Genomic DNA, 6,520 nt, shown 5'->3' with positions numbered 1-6,520 from the left:
TTTTTTTTTATATATCGTGTGTTAGAAAAATCTAGGCAGGGACAAGGATCCAAAAACCTGCATTAGCAGCCCCCCCCCCCCCCCCCGCCCTTGTTCCTGCCACACTTTGGAGGGTCAGCAGTGAAAAGCAAAGGGTTTCAGTCCTTCAGTTTTGTGAGTCGGTGAGGGATGGAAAGCACTGTTGGGATGGCATCAGATTTTTGGTTATCTACAGTCACTGCAGACTACTCAGAGACCTAGTGTCAGGGCCATTTTACCCCACTGCCTAGAACTCCTAGGTGAAGCCCTTCTCCTGTGTTATCTTTGTGAGATGGCCAACATGATCATCATTTCCTAGTTAACCTGAGGTTATTGACAGTAGAAGTTTGGGAGGCGAGATGGTATATAATCACTACTGTTCTTAGAAGCCACGGCAACTGATCCAATTACAGCAGAGTTTACTGATGGTATTTATGTTGACTCCTCTAAAGGATAGTGAGAGAGGCATTCATTTTTACTGGTTACCACTCTGCATTAACACAATGGGTCACACACAATGACCACACCTCAAAGGGAGTCAATTATGTGCAATGCTTCATATAGAAATTGTACCTTTTACCTTATAGTATGGCGAGAAGAGAATGAAGCCATAGGGTTTCAGAGCTTTTTAATTCTTTACTTCCCATCACACCTCACAGACATTTGTACTGAACCACCCTCCCCCATCATCAACCACTTGCCCCCATCGTCCTGGATTCAAGGACTGTTATTTTAGAAGCATACATTCACTTTAAGAGACACTGTACTTGCATGTACATAATTATAAAACACGTCTCTAGAGAGGTCCCTGCTCTAAATTCACTGGTTTTCTTAAACAGAAAACTTTTTTTTTATCCAGCATGTCAAAGTCGCTCATAAACTAGGAAGCCTTTGATATGATTTCCCATCAACATTATTAAAGGGCGACATTAAGAACAACAGAATATTCCATTTAGAGTATTGTAATCATTCCCGCATTTGAGAGAATGAATGTTTTTCAATCATCTAAAATTTTATTCTTCAGGTATTTCATCTTCTATAATGGTGTGCATTATCCAAAATGTGCACAATTACTTATTAGCAAACCCAAATGCCATTAGGTTAAACAAAATCCCTTGTGCAGCAAAAGGGGTTAACCAGATTTGTATTAATATAGAAGCCAGGCTTTTAATATTCTGCAAATGTTAACAAAGAAAGATGATAATGTTGAGTTAATATGGGTTAAGCATAAAATGAAAATAAATTTTTCTGATTGCGAGGTGTTGACACTTTTTTGGCTAGGGCCTCCAGCCTGTTCCTGAAAGCTGTGTAATTACAGAAGGCTTTTCCCCTCCTTCCCCCTCCTGCTTCAAGCCTACCCACATTAGTAATGACCCCTTCACTGCTTCAAAAACCACTAATGGTCTTCAGCACGGGCAAGAAAAATGAACAGGATAAATTGGAATCCACAGTCAGTAATTTGCATCCTATGAGGCTGCTTTGGCCACTCACACTCATTCCTGGCCATCAATCGTTGCCTGTCAGGTGCTGCACTCTGCCACCACGACAAATACTCCTTCTAACACTCTGATTCGTCCAAACAATGTAATTGTCCTCTATTCTCCTTTTGGTAATGGAGATAATGAATGACTACCCAAACAAGAAGGATTGCTCATCACAGACGCCTGGGTGGCTTCAAACTGGAAAAGGCCTAGGGTACAAATTTTAATTGACTGAAAACAGTGGCTGGGGGAAAATGACCAAAAACAATCCCCAGATCCTTCTTGTCATAGCATTTTTCCTACCAAACTCAAGGGAGGAGCACCTTTTGACTTTTGGTCCCTCTAAGATTTTGAACGCCAAGGTTTATAAATTATTTTCCCTATAATGAAATAGTTAATAGAAATGAATTCCACAAATAACAAAAATGAAAATAAGGACTCATCGCAAGAGTATATGGATATGCACTGGTCACGCCAACATCCAGTGTGTCGTTTCTTTATACAGTGTTTTCTTTCTGGCTTGTTTAGTCTTGCTCACTGTTTGATGTGTTTGCTCAAGGCAGGTCTGACAAACCATGGGCGCTGTGGTGTGTGTGTGTGTGTGTGTGTGTGTGTGTGTGTGTGTGTGTGTGTGTGAAAGAGGGGGGCAGAGGTGTGCATGCACACACACACATATATACATGTACCTATATGTACACACACACACACACACACACACACACAAGATTCATATGAAATTAAGGTTTAGGATGTTAAGGAAGTAGAAGAGTAGAAAGCTGATGTTAGTAGAAAGCCAGTTCTTTGAAGTATGACTGTAAATTCTGATCAAATAACAAGAATTCTTTCCAGTGTTCTAGTAGAAATTTAGTCCAATGACCACAAAATTACATAAACAGTACATTTTATCTTGGGAATCCCTGAGCAGTACTTTCACTATGAGAGCAGTTGCAAATTCCATCCACAATCATTAAAAAAATTGGGACCTTACCAAAATTCACCTTGCACAGATGGCTTTTTTTTTAATTAATAGGGAAGACCATAATAACTTTAACTTATTTAAATAACGTTCTGTGGTTTCTGAACATTCGTGATTCTATGCCCCTTTTATACATGGAGTGGACTGTTTATCTGGAAGTGTTCTGGCAGTCAGCCACTATATTTCTAAAATTAAAAAAGGGACGGAAAACAATCAGCTTTCAGAGGAATTGGAACCATGGCAATGTGTTTCGGATTAATTTACAAATATATGTATATATTTAAAGTCTAACTGTAGAACTAGAGAATTTCTACTACATGGTCTATCATACGCATTCTTCTACTTTATTAGAACAGACATCATATTGAAATAATAAACATGGGAAGCCTTCACTTCTTCTTTGATGTCTATTACTAAATGTCTGACTGGCTCAAATTTAAAATAAACTTTGGTATGTTTGCACTTGAAAACTGGAAGTAGACCGCAAGCAATAATTTGTTGTCAGTTTCCATATTCTTGGACTAAAGCTATAGTTTAGTCTGTTCACTGTTGGGGGCCAACCCACTCTGGTCCAGTGGCCCAGAGGTGGCTCAATTTACTTTTAAGAACACACACGGTAACATAATAGCGACGATGATGATTCCCTTCATCAAGAAAGAACCAACACAGGTCAAAGTTTTTCACTTCTCAAAATAGTTCTAAAGCCACTGTTGAATAGAAGGGAGTCACAAAGATCCCCTTACTTTGAATATCAACGGACAAGTGTTCAAAAAGTCAATAAGACATGTATGGCTCACAACTCCATGGAGATAGAATATTCTCCATGTAGAATATTTTTAATTGTCTCTTTCTCTAAAGACTCATTTGAAGTTAAGATATTATATTTATTCAAGATGCTAACCTTAGCTAGCACTTCTCTCCCTCTCTCCTTTTGAGGTTAACCTGGTTTATCAAGTACATGGAAATAGATCTGCAATATCCTTAGAATACATCAGTGGAACAGATTTTGGGTGAAACCACTTAATAATCATTTTCTTTTGTGATTAACCTCTCTCCAATAATGTCCAAACTGGAAATGATTTGTCAGGAATTTTATTCTATGTTGAAAGGATTTATACCGATGTTTAAAAACACTTGAAGGGCTATTTCTAATCATCTCATGATTTAGAAGTACAGGATAAATGAAAATGGTAGTACTTAGAAGGGTAAAAAATTGGAAATAGCCTATCAACTAAACCATAGTTAAATAAAATGTGGGGTTCTCATGAAAAAGGTTTTCCCATATATGTTGAGTGAAAAAAAGCAAACTACAGAACATGTATTATCAATTTTTTGTAAAACAGACACATGAATTCATAAACCAATTGAATGTATCTGTCCTTGTAGTGAAAGATAAACATCTGGAAAATTACACAGTGATAATGGTTCATGTTAGGTAGTCTAGGAGCTAAAGGCTTTTACTTTTTGTTTACAGATACCCTAAACTGTCTCCGTGTGTACCGCTTCAAACAATTTTTTTAAATACAATAGGAATTTTAAAATTATAATTAATTTATTGTAATTTAATATACACTCTGCATTTAAAATTTTTTTTAATGTTTATTTTTGAGGGGGGAGGTGGGGAGGGGGAGAGAGAGAGAGAGAGAGAGGGAGGGAGGGACACACAGAATCCAAAGCAGGCTGCAGGCTCCGAGCTGTCAGCACAGAGCCTGATGTGGGGCTCAAATTCATGAACCATGAGATCATGACCTGAGCCAAAGTCAGATGCTTAACCGACTGAGCCACCTGGGTGCTCCCACTCTGCATTTTTATTAACACCATAATAATTTAACATTTTTATTAAGCTAGCTATTCTTTCATGTTACAGTAACTGTCTGACTGGATAATTTTTCAAAGCAGAACATCTCTAGGACAAGTCCTACCTCTCGAGTTACTTTCCTACCCAATGAGTTTGACTCACTTGCTGGACTCTGAGGCTTACTGATGAGCTAGCTCTTTGAAGACCCACGTCCAATTTGTCAAATTACTTGTGTGATGATGTAATGCAACCATTAAGACAAATGACAGAGTAATTTGTTGAGCAGGGTCTTAGTCTGAGCAAACACTTGGAAATTGATCATTGTGATGACTGCCTCCTTTTCCTCAATCCCCTTCAAGACACCATTTACTGTATAGAATTAATCCAGTTGACTTAGATTTTGATGATGCCACTCATATATGGAACTTTCTAAGCAATTTTCCTAAGATAAACCATAAAAATGCATTTGGGTGGATATCCGTTATTGCTCTAGTACTGTGCTTCCTGAACTAGGGTACAAGTAGACTGCCCCTGAATAAGTAAGTGCATTTTCCTGGAATGCCAAATTTGTTCAATGGCCATGAATTTAACATCTTTTTCTTATGTAAACAAAAATTCCTCTGCTCTGACCGAAATGTATATAACAAATACAATTCTGAGGTAAAACAAGAAACAATGAAGATATTCTAAAACCCATCACATCCTCACAACTGAAAGTAATCTCCTTTCTACTACATTCATGTTGCAATTTACTTGGCATTTATAAATTTTAGCCTTTCACTGTCATGTCTTATTTATATATCTTTTCTGCATTAAGTATAACTTTCTAAGGGCAGAGCTCTGGGCTTTTTAAACTTTTGTAATTCTCCCCACCTCCACCTGAGCGTCTCTCAATATTTGTAGGAAAAATGAAAAAACAAACAAAACAGACATAAGTTCCCAGTCAAGCTGTTCTGTCACCTTGAATAAGACTGTAAAATATCTATAGAGATTATAATGGGTTGTAAAATATCTGTAGAGATTATAATAGTATAGTTTGTGATGGTTAATTCTGAATCTTAGTAATTCTCTCTCTCTCTCTCTCTCTCTCTCTCTCTCTCTCTCTCTCACACACACACACACACACACCCTCAAATTGTCTGAGCTTCGAATCACTATCTCAGGAGGCAGTAAAAACCCTTCCCTCTTGCACTACCAAACTAACTTCCTGTTTCTCCCTGAAGCACTTCTATGTGAAACATGATGTACCTCTTACTTTGTGTTACTATTTGCAGATATCTGCATTTTCTGGGTGTCTTCTCCCTGTCTCCAGTTCTTGAGATCAGAACCACAAAATAGTAGAGTAAAAAGGTCCTTTAGACAGAACTTTGGCCTGGCACCTAATTAATGTAGATGAGGAAACCAAGACTCACAGGTGTAAGTAACATATGCCAGGTCTTAGAAACAGGCAGTGGTAAGAGAGGGGCTAACCACCTGCTGTCTTGACATTTGTGGCGGTCTTTCCCACTGTAACATTAAAGTTTTTCACTGAAGTATCCTTCCCCTTTATTTTGGTAATAGTAGTACCCTGATTTTTCTTTAGGCATATGTTCAGGGGTGGCCAAGCGACCAGGCTTAGTCAATCAACATAGTTAATCACTCTGGCTGCACTGAAAACTAAACCCAAGTTAGGTTAATGGGTGTGGGTTGGGCTGTCAGTCAAAGGTGTTCTCTTTTCACTGGAGTTAGTCAGTAGAATATGTGTCTGGAGTCGCTGATGCCATTGTTGCCACCAAAATGGGAAAGCCTGGCTGAGGATGAAGCCCATGGAGACTAAAGTAGAGCCAATAAAGAACAGATTCCTGACATCATTTCTGCACTTGGACACAGCTCTACCTAAAGCCAGATCCTTTTACCCTTCAGTTACCTGAGCCAATAAATTAGTCCTGACTAATGCACATGGCATGACTTAGATTATCCGCAACCTTCTCAGTTTATTCTTTTACCCCCTCCAGCTAAAAATGATTATTTATTACTGGGGCGCCTGGGTGGCGCAGTCGGTTAAGCGTCCGACTTCAGCCAGGTCACGATCTCGCGCTCCGTGAGTTCGAGCCCCACGTCAGGCTCTGGGCTGATGGCTCAGAGCCTGGAGCCTGTTTCCGATTCTGTGTCTCCCTCTCTCTCTGCCCCTCCCCCGTTCATGCTCTGTCTCTCTCTGTCCCAAAAATAAATAAACATTGAAAAAAAATGATTATTTATTACTAAAAT

At 38.8% G+C, this 6,520-nt stretch overlaps 1 protein-coding gene across 8 annotated transcripts in view; it reads right to left on the bottom strand.

Moving 5' to 3' along the window:
* The window catches only part of MEIS2 (Meis homeobox 2), a 209,921-nt gene that overhangs the window by 60,686 nt on the left and 142,715 nt on the right, over window positions 1-6,520 (bottom strand). The gene's annotated exons all lie outside the window — the stretch shown is intronic.

Source organism: Felis catus, chromosome B3 (genome assembly GCF_018350175.1).
Source record: "Felis catus isolate Fca126 chromosome B3, F.catus_Fca126_mat1.0, whole genome shotgun sequence".
NCBI classification, from domain to species: domain Eukaryota; kingdom Metazoa; phylum Chordata; class Mammalia; order Carnivora; family Felidae; genus Felis; species Felis catus.
Note: the sequence above shows the minus strand (reverse complement) of the source record. Positions and strands in the feature narration are given on the sequence as shown.